Source organism: Doryrhamphus excisus, chromosome 12, assembly GCF_030265055.1.
Source record: "Doryrhamphus excisus isolate RoL2022-K1 chromosome 12, RoL_Dexc_1.0, whole genome shotgun sequence".
Lineage (NCBI taxonomy): Eukaryota > Metazoa > Chordata > Actinopteri > Syngnathiformes > Syngnathidae > Doryrhamphus > Doryrhamphus excisus.
This window is the reverse complement of record NC_080477.1, coordinates 15,079,244-15,097,525: the sequence shown is the minus strand read 5'-3', so window position 1 is coordinate 15,097,525 and position 18,282 is coordinate 15,079,244. Positions and strand designations below refer to the sequence as shown.

At 40.6% G+C, this 18,282-nt stretch overlaps 1 protein-coding gene across 5 annotated transcripts in view; it reads left to right on the top strand.

The window, feature by feature from the left end:
• Positions 1 to 18,282, top strand: part of LOC131139316 (CUB and sushi domain-containing protein 1-like) — a 361,438-nt gene that overhangs the window by 51,611 nt on the left and 291,545 nt on the right. Inside the window, exon 1 of one of the 5 annotated variants that reach the window (XM_058088817.1) lies at positions 11,610 to 12,054. The exons of the other annotated variants lie outside the window; for them this stretch is intronic. The gene's annotated coding sequence lies outside the window, so the exon portion shown is untranslated. Of the gene's footprint in view, positions 1 to 11,609; positions 12,055 to 18,282 lie in introns of those variants that run through there. 5 annotated transcript variants of the gene reach the window in all.

Below are 18,282 nucleotides of genomic sequence, written 5' to 3'. Positions count from 1 at the left end.
ATGGATGGATGGTGGGACATGGTACAAGGATGGATAAGGCGTGGAGGCAGAAGGGGAGATGCGTAGATGGACGGCAGAGGAGCGAGTGTAGATAATGGCTAAGCCTAATGTCTGGAGGGCAGACATCCATCTGACTGACCGAATTACAGTCCGGCTCACTTTCCGCAGACTAATTACTGGAGCAGGGGATTCTCTCTCCCTCTTACTCCCTCAGCGTCTTTGTCTTTTTCTCCGTTTCACTACTAAAGGGGATTTTGAGGGCTTAAGTGTGGGGTGGATACCCATACTGATAACACGCACCTTTGCTCAGCTCATAGATCAGCTCACCTGCCCTTTGTTCGCCTTGTTCACACAAATCCTCCATTTGTTACCTGCCCTCCAACATCCTCATTTACCTCTTTTTTTTCTCTGTCCTCAGTTCCTTTGTCAACAATCTGTTCTTGTGCCTAATCGAAACAGGAAACAGTACATCTGTGCTCGTTAGTGCCATTTTTAACACTCTGTCTTCTTGTATTTTCAAAGAATTAATAAAGTGGAAGAAACAACAAGCAGGTATGCACAGTGCAACTTTGTCCACGCTCACAAATTGGCAGTTTGGAACTCCATGTTTTATTCATTCATTCATTCATTCATTTTCTACCGCTTTTTCCTATCCCAGCTGTCTTCGGGCAAGAGGCGGGGTACACCCTGGACTGGTCACCAGCCAATCACAGGGCACATATAGACAAACAACCTCACACTCACATTCATACCTATGGACAATTTGGAGTCGCCAATTAACCTAGCATGTTTTTGGAATGTGGGAGGAAACCGGAGTACCCGGAGAAAACCCACGCATGCACAGGGAAAACATGCAAACTCCACACAGAGATGGCCGAGGGTGGAATTGAACCCTGGTCTCCTCGCGGTGAAGTCTGCGCGCTAACCACTAGACCGCCGTGACGCTCCATGTTTTATGTAGACACAAAATATAAACAATGAGTCAAGTCCCACTAGTTAATCATGTGGGATGTGTGGAAACCAGCCATGAAAGTACGTGTATGTGTCCTTTAATAATATTAATAATAATAATAATACATAACAGCAACTTTAGCTTGCAGGTGTACCTTATGATGTGACCGGTGGCTCTATGCCACCATAATGACATAAACACTTAACTATCAGATGCAAAGCTTTAGCAAATTGTTCTTTTCATCTACAAGTACACAAGTGCTGCCTTCAGGGTGAATTTGCTTTTATGCTATCATCTCTCCCCTGCAGCCCTCCCTCGCTTGCCTTTTGGTTCGACATAGATTATCCTCTCTGGTGGCTTATCTGAGATTGCTGTGTTGGTGTTGTTCTTTGAGCACCCTCATTAACGCTAGGGTGAGAGGTTGGGGCTAGGCTAAGGGATGATGGGGTTAATGATGATGTTCCAGGAACTACATGTATCAGATCATGCCCTCTCCAGTCATCTCACCCCCCCCCCCCCCTTTCCTCTGCTGTCGTCTCTTGAGATCTCTCCTTCACGCACAAATTGTAGTTGTTGAGCTGAGCTTTGAGACAGAATCAACATGCAGGAGGTGATAACCGTTGACAAAAATATGTAATGGTTTTCCAGTTTTAGACACAACAGAAAACTGAGCTCTGGAAGACCACAGTTTGATCATCTGTTCAAATTAGCCAGTGAGTCAATCAGTTAGTTTGCTTTACGTCTGCCAGGACCCACAATGTGGACACTCGGTAACATGAGCATCTTGTGCTGTGGAAGGATTTAAATAACCTTCACTAACAAAGATTGCACCATTAGTGAACATAATATACCAGAATATGTTCAGCTATATTTTAGCATAAATTATTTTACTTACAATACCTTATATAGCAGGGCAATACACTTCAAGAGGCAAGGCCTGAGAAGTGACCAGTGTGATGTCATCTGGCTTGAGTTGACTATTCGTTGAGTGCTAGCAGCAGGTTAGCAGTGTAAAAAGTGGCTGACAGCAGCTCCTGTGTGAATGTTCAATGCATGTGTTTCTGCTTGTTGTTAAAGTTAAAGAAGTGAAGTGCATTATGAGCCCCTACTTTACCCCAAACAGCAGCAATAACACTTTTCAGAGTAGTATTCTACACTCTTCTCTAGGTGTCAGTAACATATTGCAGAGACAAAAGCGATTGCAGGAAATGCTAACTTGTGATTCTATCTTACCTTATTTACATCTAAAGTGGCTTCCATCCATCCATTTTATGTGCCGCTTATCCTCATTATGGTCGCAGGGGTATGCTGGAGCCTATCCCAGCCAGACATCAGGTGAGAGGCGGGGTACACCCTGGACTGGTCGCCAACCAATTGCAGGTCGAAGGTGGCTTATTTTCAATTTATGTTTCTATATTGTATCTACTACATTGGGTAATACAAGATTAAAGGTGACTATAGGGGTGCTATTTCATGTCTACAGGGCTCTAATAACGGTAAAAATTGTATTTAGAACATCATAAACAGGTTTTCTATGTTCTAACTATGGAAATATTCCATGTATCAATAATGTATCATACAGAAATCAGACAGAAAATCGCTGATCATGGTAGGTTCTGGAAAGCATTTTATTGAAAAAAACAGCAAAATACAACACTGTTGCAGCTTGCATTGAAGCATGCTTAAACCCTTTGATGAGCACATGAATAACCTACAGGTCTATTGTGTTGTTATTCATCCATCCATTTTTCTCACTAGGGTCGCGATTGTGCTGGAGCCTATCCCAGCTGTCTTTGGGCAAGAGGGAGGGTATACCCTGGACTGGTCGCCAGCCAATCACAGGGCACATATAGACAAACAACCATTCACACTCACATTCATACCTATGGACAATTTGGAGTCACCAATTAACCTAGCATGTTTTTGGAATGTGGGAGGGAAACCGGAGTACCTGGAGAAAACGCACACACGGTCAGAGAGAACATGCAAACTCCACACAGAGATGCCCAAGCACAGATTCCAACCCAGGTCAATCGATGAATATAATACACAATTAAATCATTGAACTCAGGGTCAATACCAGCATATAAAAGGAGTGCTTGCCGGGGGACTGTTTTTTTGTATTCATGGACTTGTTTGCTTTTCCTATTGCTCGTAGTAAAGATAAGTTTTAGTTGACTTTATACATCGTTACAAGGACTCTTAAACAGTTAGGAGAGTGGGCTGCCAAGTGGGAATCTGTATATATGATATACAGAGTGTATATATAATAACAGAAAATACCGCATTTAACAAATAAATAACACTTTATGATTATGACTATTATTTTATTATTATTATATTGCCTCTTGTGAGGTCATTCAAACCTGCAATAAAAGCTTGTTGCAGGATCAAGTCTGGTGCTTGTCTCACTGAACAATTACTGACACCTAGTGATCAACGTAGAATACTCTGGTTTTTATTTGTATTTTAGTCCATTTAGTCATTCATATGCTTGAAAATGCTTAGTTTTTGCAAACAGTTGGTACAATTTGCTTTAATCGGTATTTCATTACTAATAACAGGCCCTATTCAATCACAAAACAACGTCAATAATTAAATAGTATATTATTTAAAAACCATGCTAGAGTCAAGTCAGAAAATTTGACCCTCAAAATGGCAAGGGACGCTGTCTATACGATATGGGAATGTGTGTGCCAGTGTTTTTTTTTTGGGGGGGGGGGGGGGGGATTGGTTAATATATTTGCGCATGTAGATAAGAGATGTACCTCCTGACGTGTGGATAGTTGTTTTGAGGTTAGTTTGGCAGTGCCATGTTGCTACAATTAAAGTCTACTGCTCCCTGCCAGCGACTGTGTGTGTGTGTGTGTGTGTGTGTGTGTGTGTCTGTGGGAAAGAGTATAATAATTGAATCCAGCTCCATGTCTCTACCTGTGGTGAGTGTGTGTGATGTAATTAAATCTTTCTCCCAATATATCAGAAGGAATGGAGATATATTGGGCTTAGTGACAGTCTGATTTACTGTGACACAATGGCATGGTGTGTGTATGTTTATGTTAAATATTTTCCATGTTATTTGATGTTGGAACCTGAATTCTAACCATCTAACTGTGAACCCTCTTCATTAGTAAGTGAGTCCTACTCGCTACTTGATGAAGGTGTCAGGTGTCAGGAAGTGAAAATGGAATAAAATATGGAGGTGGCCTTCTTGAATCACTTTCAACAAGATTTTGGAGTCTGAAGCGTAGAATTTGGTAAAAAATGCCTTGGTAAGTTGACAAAGTAGATTCAGGGGGTGAGTAAGGAGTCTATTCCAACCCTTGATCGACTTTTGGATTTGCACATTGATTGATTCTTCGTCCATTTGTTGAATGTTTATGCTGTGTTTTGACTGATTGATGTTGCCTATCCAACCATCAGTTTATTTCTCCTCCAAAACAAACCGCCGTTGTCATGAATTAAATGGTGTGGGCCAGTCAGAGGGAGCATGGCCGGTCACCTTAAGGCAGCTCTTACGCATGAGATCCTCTCACTCCAAAAGGAAATCTAAAACAATGTGATGGTTTCCCTTAAATCTCCGTGACACAAAACCCACTGCTATTGTGATTATAGTTTGCCGTTTTATTTTGAAGGCTGATCTTCTCTCTTCAGTATTAACACAAACACACAAATAAACACACTCCACTCCACTGGGGCATGAATTTGCTCATATATAAAAACAGTTTACTGACAAAAGCACATTTAAATGGGCAAATAACACATGAATCAGAATAGTGTTTTTATGTGTATTTCATTGTTAGCCCCAAGAGAAAATGCCATCAAACCGTGGAATATGTGATAAATTACCTGACAGGATGGATTATCAGCGAATGCATCGCAGATCAAGCACAACCTCCTGTGGTGTTATCTCTCCTAGTCCAATTCACATCCAATTCACTTGAGCCTTTACTGGAGTTTTTTTATTTAAACACCTTGTAGAAAAAAAAACACATTGGCATAATACAACGCTAAATGTATATTTTTTATAGAAATGTATTATTATATAATGTAAAACATACAGTTCTTAAGAAAATGCTCATTTATTTTATATCATGCAAAAGCAAATGATAGCTAATTCAGGTGTCCCTGCTTATGAGAGGTCCAAATCAGGCTAATCAAATGGTATCATGGGTGGTAAAAACATGGGAAAAAGATTATACTTCATGTATTTAAAAGAAAAGTGGAGAGAGCATGCATGGCTGGAAACCCGTGTGAAGAACTACGCCCTACCAGAAGCAGGTCTTACTGCACTGTTCTTTTGCAATTTAGGGATAAAGCCAAGTCAGCTCATATATCACAAGTGCTCCAGTAAGCTAGTTGATCATTGGCACAAGGGTTGGTAGCCCTTGTACTGAGAGTGCACTTAAGCAGTGCTATACCAGATTGTTTTCCAGGAGGAACCGCTTGGTCAAGGTACTTCTATTACCCCATAATAACTCTACCGCTCCGTAATGTATTCCGTAAATGTGTATTTTCTCAAATAGTGATGGATAAAAACTCACATTCTGTTGTTCATGTAGTGAAAAGTATCTTCTCACATAAAGAATATGTGCTAGTGTATCTTATAAAACAAGACATTACAAAGCTTCCCCATAAAAGCTGCATGTACAAGCTGTGCAGTCTGTCGCTTTTCATTTAATTCAAGCACTACCAGGAAGCAACTTGGTGGCCAAAACAAGGCCCCTGCTACTGTAAACTGCATGGGGCAGCAGCGTTTCAATGGGGTGCTTTGTCATGAGTGAAGACATGGGAACATTTCAATAGGTTTAATAGGTAGTACCCATGTGTCAGAAAAATAACAATTTGGTGAGCTTTCACTTGGATTTATGACTATTTACTGTATGCTCTTCTGCCTTTGAGTGCTTATCATTGTTGCCTTCCTCGATCTCAGCAGTTATTTTGTGCTGTTAGCCAATCTCCAATTTCCAGTAATTGTGTATCTGTCCAGCAGTTATGGTAGAGCACTTTTGTTCATATAGTATTTCCCATGGTATTAATATTTAAAAGGAGCTATTATGCTTTGTCCACTTTTCTGACCTATAAATGTAGTTAGAATGTTGTATTCTCATGTTAAACAATGCCAAAGTCTCAGATAATGAGGTTTGCCCATTTGGAAGTGAGCCCTGAAAAATGTTCGGGATCGCTCAAAACGCTTGGTTTCAGAGGCCGTTGAAAAACTGGAGGTCTGCGATGTCACAGATGGACAGGCTTCCTTATTTGGGCATGCACTGTATGCGAGATTCGCTCTCTGGCCTCCCTCAAGCTAAGCTTTCCACGCTTTTCCCCAAGCTCTGCTTCTCTGTTTATGAGGCAAGAAGTTATTGGAGTTGTTGATTCCTAGCAAGACAAAAATGTGTTTTTGTGAACATGAACAGGAAACATCCGCCAAATTGTTGCTGAAGCCAAAAGAAGCGCGCTCTCGCCCGTAGAAGTGCGTTGATGTTGGACACGTTGTGCATCCACGCAGGTGGAGAGAACCACAGTGCTCGCCGATGTCTGGAAGACGGGTAGTCCAGCAAAAAAAATATAATGACCACATTTCCTGTACTGATATTATGATAAGATTGTCTGCAGTTAGTAAACGCTGCACCAGCGGTGCCCCTGACAAAGTGTGTCCGACAATGAGTGCTCCTCTTCAGGCAGGCGAGATGATAGCTCATGCAGTGATATCTAACAAAGAAATGAAGAAAGATTAAGGGTGAGCACGTCAGTATTGCGTTGAATTTTAATATTGTATATCTGTCTATATTGTATTATGGTAACAGAGAATGACTGCAAGCCTGCTCATATAAAGCCATTGTGATTTACTCACCAGATATTTTGAAATATGAAATAGAACAGGTTTTATTTCGCTCTGATCACTTCAAAGTTATCCAGAGATGCACCCATGATTATATGGATGCAAAGATGAAAGAATTGTGTTTGTGTGGCAGGAAGGAAGAGAGAGTGGGTGTGAAACAAAGGAGAGAATGTGGAAAATATGAGAAAAGTGAGGCAAACTACACCCTTGTGCTCCGAGGGTTTAGCTCCTGACACCTGTGCTTGCATTGCAGAGCTTTGCAGCAGAAGCATGGCTCTAAATGTCCTTTTCAGCCTTTCAGGTTAGCTCTTTCCTCTGTGATTGTAACCCTGAGAAATAGTCACCGCACACACACACATTCACACACACGTATACAAGTCAATCCTGCCACCTTCTACCTATCTTAGGAAAGGTTTCCCCCTCGACACACACACACACACAAGCACATACATACAGTACAGGTGAGTTATCATTACTTTGCCCCCAGGGGCACTATCAGTCAAATTGTAATTCAGTCAGAAGTTAATATAGTGTGTGTGTGTATTGTATGTATCACGGTGAGTGGACTTGCGTGTGTGTGTGCTTGTGGGTGTGTGATATAATGGCAGGCCAAAGGGGGAAGAGAGAAATAGAGGGCCTAGAAACTCTAAGGTATTCCTTTGCTTTTATTATCATGATGTAGCCGAGGGCGGAGAGAGAGAGAGAGAGAGAGAGAGGGAGGTGTGTGTCTATGTGAGTGTGTGTGATAGATGGAGAAAAAGACAGATAACCAGTGAACAAGAGAGAAAAGAAGTGAGCGAAAGAACCAGTAATCTAGTTTTTCCTTTGGGCTTCCTTTGAGTACTGCTTTTTGGCTAACTCAGTGTGTGTGTGTGTGTGTGTGTGTGTGTGCGCACACGCTCTCTTTCAGTGTTTGCATGTGACCACTTTTTATTATGGGGATATTTTGGTTGGTCCACCTAAAAAAAAAATGCTTTGATGCGTTCCTTTTTGCCATATTTGTGTCTTTGCACATTTTAATAAGCCTGTTTTTGTCTGTAATAAAAGTAACCGCCTCCTTCAACTAACATGCTTTCTCAGCATCCTTCTCACATCAAGACACCATTAGTGATTTTTCCTATAAACAGAAAAGAGAATGAGAGAGGACCTCATTGTTCCGGCAACACACTAAAGTGCAAAATTAGCAGCAACAGATGGAGGAAGCAATGAAAATGCTGATGGTTCTCAGCACCCAAGTGCTGCTTTAATGCTTGGACATGGATTGACTGATGGAGAAGAACAGCGGTGTGTGTGTGTGTGTGTGAGTGAGTGCTGCCGCACTTTGTTTGTTTGAACGTGTCGCTTGCCTGACAAATCAGAAAAGTAAGTTCCATTTTAAGGGAATGACTTGAACTGACCCAAATGCTATTACAGCACCCAACACAACTGCACAACAAAATAATACAACTTCTAATGTAGGTCCTCATCATGAATACCATATTAGATTCCTTAAATTGTGCGGGTTATGTGGCACAAGAGAAATTACAAATAATTGCTGCCTTCATTATCAAAATGAGCCTCGAATGCATAACTTATTTGAATATATGCTTGTTAATAATCTTGGGAAATAAGGTATTGTGTCAACACTTATACTGAAATTTGTGAGTTTGAGTGTTAGTAATTAATTCATTGTGCTTTAATTGATGCAGTATTTTCTGAAAATGCAATACAACTGGGACTCATGGAGTGCAAGTGTTGGCAGCTGTGTCGCACAAAACTTTAATACAACTTTTTTACCTTTTTTTACCTTTTTTATGGTTGTATATATATATATATATATATATATATATATATATATATATATATATATATATATATATATATTTTTTTTTTTTTTTTTTTTCGTAGAGCTGCACTGCGATCGAGTGGTTAGCGCGCAGGCCTCACAGCTAGGAGACCTGAGTTCAATTCCACCCTCTGCCAGTTTGCATGTTCTCCCTGTGCATGCGTGGGTTTTCTCCGGGTACTCCTGTTTCTTCCCACATTCCAAAAACATGCTAGGCTAATTGGCGACTCCAAATTGTCCATAGGTATGTATGTGAGTGTGAATGGTTGTTTGTCTATATGTGCCCTGTGATTGGCTGGCGACCAGTCCAGGGTGTACACCGCCTCTTGCCTGAAGACAGGTAGAAAATGAATGAATGATTGAATATTTTTCATTTTCATTCTTTACATGAGGCCTAGTGGTTAGCATGTTGGCCACACAGTGAAGAGAGCTGGAAGATCCGGGTTCGATTGGGCATCTCAGTGTGCGGTTTGCATGGGTTTTCTCTCGGTCCTCCCACAAACCAAAAATATAGTTTAATTGATGACCACGGGTGTGAATGGTTGTTTGTCTATATGTGACCTGCCATTGGAGGGTCCTAATGGTGGGAAAAATACACATTTCGAAAATTGTAAACAGGTTTTCTGTTGCGCTGGGCCACATGGCCTTATGGGACTAGTCTACAAAGTGTAAATGAAATAATGCATAACAATACAAATTATGATTTTGCCCCCTGAATTTGGTGTGCGGTTAATATAATAAGAGGGGCCAACCCTCCTGGCAGTGCTACAGCCAGAGAGGGCCATCAGAAGCTGGGTGGCATTGGCACCCTGAGTCGTGCCGCTCTCAACAGCCGTTACATAACAGAGCTGAACGAGACCATCTGCCTGCAGCTGAAGGCATAACAATCAACAGCGCTTTTAACTTCTGCTCAGCAGCTGAGCGGTTCAGGCCAAGATACATTTGCAAATACAGTGCAGCCTTGGTTAGCGTCATTAATCCATTCCAGAAGGTCTGACTGCCAAACGTATGTTAACCAAATCAATTTTTCCCATAAGAAATAATGTAAATCAAATTAATCCGTTCCAGAAAGCCAAGAATGTTAACACATCCATCTATTTTCTATGCCGCTTGTCCTCAACCGGGTCAGGGGTATGCTGGAGCCGATCCCAACTGTATCCGGGCGAGAGGCGGGTCTTCCCAATCCCCTGATTGTTTGGCCTACATGGTAACCATTCGTCCGCCTACACGTTTTTATGTTTTCCAATATAGTTTTACGTGCAGAAAATAATTCAAAATGTATATAAATGATGAATTAAAGGGATAAAGAAACACTTAAGCTTACTTTTACCTTCATTTAAGATGTGAGGCCAAGACAATCTGGCAGATAGATGAACTTGGACACCACTTTCCTATTTTGCAATAAGTTATTTCTTGAATTCTCAGCTCAGGTCTTTACTTTTGTTTTCCATCATAGCTGCAAAATAACTCCTTAAAATGAGCCAAAGAAAGTTGCAAGTGTCAGCATTTAAATGAAACACTATTTAATTCAAGAAATACTGTAATTCATAGCAAAACACAAAAGTGCTGTCCGTGTTGATCTTGCTGCCCCATTTGTCTTTTTAACAATCACGTCTTCAAGTTTGCCTGCGTAATTACATCAGGTTTTACGGTTAACGTGAAAGCAAAAGCGGCGATGTCACTCAAAATGAGCCAATGAAATCGTTTACTGCTGTGAGCCATCAGTCTATTCCTTTTCTATGCCGCTAATCTTCTAATAGAACCATGCCTTGCTAAAAGTAAGAGGTTGATGGAGAAAGATGAACATTTAAAAGTCAAAAGGGTTTGAGTCCAAATTGTCCATAGGTATGAATGTGAGTGTGAATGGTTGTTTGTCTATATGTGCCCTGTGATTGGCTGGCGACCAGTCCAGGGTGTACCCTGCCTCTCACCCGAAGACAGCTGGGATAGGCTCCAGCATATGGAAGATGGACCAATATGTGTTCATTCCTCCAGAATCCAGTGCCAAGACACTGGGTCTCCTACAATCTGAAACTGTAGCATCCAGTAATAAAAATCTAATAATAAAATAATAATAAAAATCACTTCTGAGAGTGATAGCACATTTGTTTATAGCACAGCGACGTGCAAATGAGACTTCAACAAGGATTACATGGATATAAGTAACACAACATCTTTCACTGACGGGAGAGTTGTGAAGAAAGGAGTGCTGTGCCGCAGAGATGTTACTCAAAGGTAAACAAAGTACTGTTGCAGATTTTCTGTTAAAGAGACACTTATTCAATCATTATTCAGGATACATTTTCATACTCTTTTCCAAACTGAAACCATCAAAATGGAGAGCAGTGAAACATATTCAAATTGCATGCTGACACAAATTTCGACATGTTGGCAGGTCTGCACTAATATTGAAAGTCCTCCCTTCCTCATGGCACCCTGACAGTTCACCGTGCCCCATCCACTATTTGAGAATCGCTGGTTATGGGTTGGACATTTTTATCTATTTATTCCTCTTCTTCTTCCTACTTCTTTTTATTCCGCCTCATTTTTTGTCCACAAACTACTCCTCCATTTCTTAACCAGTCCAAACAACTCCAACATCAACGATGAGACAAGAAATTCTGATTTATTGATAACATTAACATCAAACTGACTTTTGTAAATAGTCCCGCATTTAGTGTAATTTGATATTTTGTATGGCTGCACGGCGGATGAGTGGTTAGCGCTCAGGCCTCACAGCTAGGAGACCCGAGTTCAATTCCACCCTCGGCCATCTCTGTGTGGAGTTTGCATGTTTTCTACGGGGACTCCGGTTTTCTCCCACATTCCAAAAACATGCTAGGTTAATTGGTGACTCCAAATTGTCCATAGGTATGAATGTGAGTGTGAATGGTTGTTTGTCTATATGTGCCCTGTGATTGGCTGGCGACCAGTCCAGGTAGAAAATGAATGAATGAATGATATTTTCAATGAAAATCCAACACCAGAATGTTCAGCTCACTCGGGACAAATGTGCTACCAAGTCAGATTTTTCAAAATGTTGCCACATTTAGTGTAATTTTAAATTTCCTGTGAAAATGTTCCCATTGAAAATGAATGGGCATGAACGTAACCATGGTGTCAGATGAACAAACGATATAACATTAATATTAAGTAAATAGTAAATACAGTAGGTCATCTACAAGTCATCTACCAATACTACACGTAATAATAGTAGCAACTATTTAAATAGCAGTACAGCAATGCATTATGGGAATTAGTAATAAAATTACAGAGCCTATGACTATGCATATTATGACATTATGGGACATCCGGAAAAGAAAGATTTAGCATGTACAAAGAAGGCTTAACCAAGTGCTGTGTTGTAAACATGGTTTGCCTACAAATTAGAGGACATCACAAGGATAAAAGGCAACACGAGGCATCACGTAATAGCATGTAAGTGGCACATATCACGTGTTATTGGATTGCTTGGAGTAATGGTGCTCACTTGTTCTTAATGCAAAACATTCGACTGGCCTCCATACTCCCTCTTCTTTAGTCTATTCTTTTCTTATAATATCCATTCCCTTCCATCTGCTCTAATTCCAGCTCGTCCTGTTTGCATTTTATACGAATTTCAAATTTCTGTGATGGCAAGAGCCTTACTGCCTTCAAAGCCAACCCAAAATTTGAGCTTGTTGACCTCATATGCTGTTTTCACGCTTTCAGATATTTTACTGTATGCTTCATATACAATATGTGATCTCAAATGCTTTACTCACGCATGACTTTTGTCAGCTCTTTGGTTTACAATTTTCCACTAATTCTCCTCACTGGCTAATCAGTGATGGTTTCATTCAGATGACACTGTCCTCTGCCACACATTTTCACTTAATTATGCTGTAATGAACACATCTAATGCAGTTTGTCTCTGAAGAGTTTTGATGAGAGGGCTTGCGTGAGGGTGGCCTTGTTGGAGTTTTAAGTTGTCAGCCTTCATCAATTGAACGTAAGCTGTGTTTACTGTGGAACACAAACATGTTGTGTCTCTTGAAGAATGTAATTTGGTTCTTGTCTGTATGGGCTTTAGCATGGTTCTTGACAGCATATGTACTGTATATCTGTTAAAATGATACAGTACCTCATAAAAGTGGGTACAGCCATCCCTCGTGATGATGCGCTTCAAATTTCTTTTCGCTGTTTTGTGGTGTACTGCAATCTATTAGTACGTATGTTATGTATCTTTAGGGTAAATTAAGCATTTTCATAGAAATGGCTAAATGAACTGAAGTACAAATATAAGGCATTCAGAAAATGCATTCAAAGACACGATATGTAGTAATTTTACACTGGTCAGGAGTTGAAAGTAATTTTACTGTAATGTTGGGACACACAAGCACCGCTACATCAGGCTTTCATTGCGGGTTTGAATTCAAATCTCAAAACAGGTACAATAAAAACACTTATAAAAACACAGGCTACTATTGTGGCAGAAACTTAAGCCAAGCTGAAACTCAACTCTAAACCCCCAACGTCACTTCCTGTCTTATTCATGTCTTACTGGCTTCTTTATTATATACACAATACAATTTATATACTAAATTATTATTATTATTATATACAACCTTAGTATAGTGGTGCTGTTGTCAGTGTCTGGAGCTGCATGAGTGGTGCTGGTATTGGGGAGCTGTGGTTCAATTCAAGAAACATGACTTCCAACATGCAGTGTGACATTGTGAAACAGAGCAAGACACCATCCCTTGGGAAACGGGGCTGCATGGCAGTTTTCCAACATGACAACAAGCTCAAACACACCTCCAAAAAAGGTGACAAGTGCCTTGCTGAGAAAGATAAAGGTGCTGCGGCGGTGACGGCGTATATCTCTCCACCTGAACTGAATTGAGCACCTTTTGGCCTTCCTCAAGCGGAGGGAAAGTAGAGGAGTGCAAGGTGGCCAACATCTACCAGTGGGTTAGTGTGGGTTGCGGTATAGTGTGGTTACTGTTACAGTATGAAAGCATGCAGTGTGCATTTTCACTTAAGGAATCAACTGTGTTCCCTGAAAATGTCTTACTTGTGTTCTTCTGCCATCTTGGGAAGCTGTAAACAAGTAACAAGAGTGGCTTCCTGCCAAACACATCCATCACATAATGAATACATCACAGGGGTTAGGGAAATTGATAATAGCTTCACAGCTTGGAAGGGGCGAGAGCCAAGCGTGTGCAGATTGCAAAATATCAACAAAAGCGCAAAGTAGATGTCACAAATGAGCTCATAGTCATTCTTAAAACATAAGGGAAGGTACCGGGAAAGTGTGTTTGTTTGTGATGGTATGCTTTTCCCAATTAGCGTCATCTGTCATGATAGTTAACAAAGTTATTGACTCTGCTCATTAAGGCTTTGCTGAGCTTTGTGAGTCTTCACTTTCAAGCAAAGTCTATTTTCCCAACATCCTCTCAATATAAAATAGGATATGTTTCCTGTCTGGATGTGCAGCATCCTAGCAATTTACCTCTCGTCTCATATGCCTTTGTGTTGACAGTTGTCAAAAAAAGCTGAGTCACATTGCTGAAGATAAAAAAAGTTAAAAAGAAGGAGGTATGATAGCATTGCATGCGTGTATGTGTTTTTATGAATACTCCAGAGAGCCTTTCAGAGTCTCTCTTGTCGTGTCATGTTGACGGAGACATACGAATGTGTCTGAACACATGCGTCATACATTTAATGAAGCGAGAGAAAGCGACAAAGACATATTTGTGGTGGTTAAAAGATTGACTTAATACATTATTAACAGTTAGTATGTGTTATCACTATATGTGAAGCGTTGTGTAATCCCTCGCCTCTCTTCGCACTGCAATACATTCATTTCAAAATCACCAAGAAAGAGAAGCGAGGAAAGGAGAACACGAGACTGGGACTGAGTGATCACGGAGAGAGAGAACGAGAGGAGTCAGAAGTGTCCGACAGCTGGGAAGACGCTGAAGCGGAGAGAAGAGTACGGTTTTCAGACGGGAGCGAAAAATGGCGGCATGATAGGAGGAAAAACGGCAGAAAAGGGTGAAATTGAATGGGGTATCAGATGAGCGGGCCATTAGTCACTGCCTTCTCGCCTCCTGCTGTGATGGTGTTTCCATGGTGATAATTAGCATATCAGACATTAACCACGCCTCTACAGCCCATGACGCCTCGTTAAACAATTAACTGACACAAAAAAATAAACACACGTCAAGGCAATCATTATGTACGTCCATAAAACTTTCTTTGGCATGTGTCACATTCATTTCTTTATTTTTTTTTTTGAAGTGTCGCTCCTGATCAAAGGAACTTTTGTGATGATACATTTCTTGTACAATTCAAAGTCTGATGCTTAAAAGAAATTAATTTTTGTGACTCAGTATGAAAAAAATGTTGATAAATGATACTGTATGACTGGAAACTGGTGGTTCATAGCTGGTGAAACACTGACTGTTCGGAGTCTATGTCAGCGGTGTCAAACTCGGTCACATAGGGGGCCAAAATTCAGGCCGAAAACTCAGGCTCCAGGCCGAACTGGACATAACCTCCCACCCACATGTACATTTTTTTGTTGGGGAAATGTGCATTTTTTCATTCTTTCTTTAAATATCAACTTTTCGATTCTTTAAATATCAACTTTTCAATATACGACTGCTGTAGTTTTGGCTTGGTTGTGATTTTTGATCGACTCTTCGTATTGAATCTGAGCAATTTAATTCAAAAAGTATTGCACCCTAATCGGCTCCAGCATATCTGTGACCCTAGTGGGGATAAGCGGCATAGAGAATGGATGGATGGGTATTGCACCGATGCATCTACAACAACTAAATTCATGGCTAAGTGGAAAAAAACCCTTTTTTGTCTTTGTTAAATATATTAAAACAAAATGTTCTATCTCTAATTGCTTTGAATTGATGCCAAATACTGACTTTTGTGTCAAGCTGAACTTTCACAGGTGCTGTGGTGCTCATTCTGATGAGAAATAGTGCCAAAACAATATAGTGCATTTTTTTGAAAGATATTCTACACAATTTGCTGTGTTACCAACGGGACAAAAAAACGAATGGTGATTAATTCGGCCTCTTTTATTCCCATTATGTGTTGTATTTTCTCCATTTTAAGCAGAATGTGAGTCTTTATAGGCATAAACCTCTAAAATAGAGCAGCATATAACTGTAAATGCTGAGTTGTGGGTTCATCGTCAGTTCAGGAAGTTGCTTTTGTGTGTAAAAAAAAAAAGGCTGGTTGGTGGGTAGACTCTTAAAGTGCCCTTGAACAAGGCACTGAATCACAAACATGTCAGTTGGCTTAGCACCCTGTGTCTGTGCCAGGCCCTCTGCCATATCCCTGCCTCTGAAAAGTCTGTGGAAATCAAAGCAATGAAAGGTGGTCGCTCACAAAACAATTCTACGGTGCCCTTGAGGCAGACACCGGATTTGAAATCCCTATATGGGTGTTGCATCGTTGTAAATGTGTCACCCTTCGGAAATGCTGGCCTGCATATATATTTTATATAGCAGAGATATGGGCATCAATAGTGGCAATGCTTGATCCTTAGTATTACAGTCCATCTCTGCTCTAATGGCGGAAAACCACAAGTAATTGTAATGGTAAAAAAAAAAATCTAGCTTGATGTTGACATTCTTCTCTGATTTTGGATCAACATTTGCAATAAAAGCAAATGTCATATTAGGTCATGAAACAACAGTCAACAGGCAAAAGACAGGGAGTGCCCTGTCTTTCTTCAATGACTGTTGTTTTAAAGCTAACAAGCTAAATGGCCGCAAAGCATGCTGGGTAGTCCGCCTGTAACACAATATGAACTATGAACAATTAAACATTAGATATCAAGACCATGTTAATTCCTCCTTGTTTACATCTCCTCAACACATTTCACAATTTATCAAAAATGTAACTAACATACTTGTCATAATTGTTGCGCTCACCTTTTCTTCTCTGGACCAGCTTTTTTACAGATTGTACAAACAATCGGAAAGAGGATTCACCAGAAAAAAACTGACATCACCTTAGCTTTCAGGAGACCAATCCCTGTAGCTTTTGTAGAATACCTGTCTACAGATGCACCACACCTGCCTGCTGCCATTCCTGAGCAAGTATTGCACTGGTGGTGCCCTGATTCCACAGCTGAATCAACTTTTCGTCTTTATGCTTGCTGGACTTTCTTTGGTGCCCTGAAGCCTTCTTCGCAACAATTGAACCTTTCTCCTGGACGTTCTTGATGGTCTGATAAATGGTTGCAATCTTACCAGCAGCAATATCCTTAAAAAGGGCTTCACAGGCCCTTTTTGTGCAAAGAAATGATGACTGCACGGCTTTCCTTGCAGGTTACCAGAGTTAACAGAGGAAAAACAACAATTTGAAGCACAGCCCTCCTTCCAACTTCCAATCTGTTATTCTAAGTCCATCAGCAGGATAGAGTCATTTTCAGTCTCTGTCCTCACTCACACACTCACCTGTGTTAATCACGATGAGGTCTGCTGCTCTTTTTGTAGCAGAAAATCATGTTTTCAGGGAGATCATTTTCATGACTTGGAGAGACTTTGCAATTCATTGCCATTCATCTTATCACTTCTCCTAACATTTTAGAGTATTCAAATTGCCATTTTATAAAAAAAAAACTGCTTCAGCACTTTATGGAAAATTAATATTTGTGTCATTCTCAGGGTAGACAGGGTAGGGAAACGTCGGCTTTTGAAAGCATTCGTGTATTTTTGGTTTTATTCTGCTACACAAAAACAGGGGTGTTGCAATGAGGGGGTAATGGGGAGGAGGAAGTCTCACTAATGAACCCACTACGCTGCTTATGCTGTTATCGCTGTCCATTTCATAGGAGCAGATCCTTTCACATGTCCAAAGATGCCATCTTCATCCTTAATGACAGTCTCCGTGTTTCAGCAGCTTGGACTGAGCATGCAACCTATGTTGATATCTCCACTGAGCATCTTATAATGTCAATTTTAGTCTGTCTCACTGCCTTGGAAGTCATAATGGAAATTAAACTTAAATAGTTCCTCAGTGTTGGGACGCGACTACATGTTATTTGTTTCAATGTACACATTCACCTACATTACTGTACTACAGTCTGCCGTTGCACACGTCATTGTTTCTTTTTTTGTGAATCTGCTTTGTGATGTTTAATTATGGACCTCTGTTTTTGAGTGTGCTCGTCATTAACAAATATGCGCACACACACAAACACAAAGATCACAGGGCAGGATTTCAACTGTAGGTCAGTTACCATAGGAACAGAATAGAACATCAGAGACGTGTCACCATAGGAGCCAATAGCCAAAGAGGAAGCTACAAAAAGGGAAAGGAGGATGAAGAAACACAAAAGCAGAAGGTTGGGGAACAAACTTGGGGTCATTGCTGAAGTTTAGAGATTCTAGGGTGCATCAGATATGACATATGACATATACAGTAGCTACTACAGCAAAAAGGAAAAACATAAGTAAAAAGAATGATTCACATACATTTACATTTTTTTGTTTTCTTTCTAGTAGGTAGAAAGTATGAAACATGCAAAGACCCATCCATCTATTTTCTATGCCGCTTATCCTCATTAGGGTCGCTGGTATTCTGGAGCCTATCCCAGCTGTCGTCAGGCGAGAGGCGGGGTACACCCTGGACTGGTCGCCAGCCAATCAC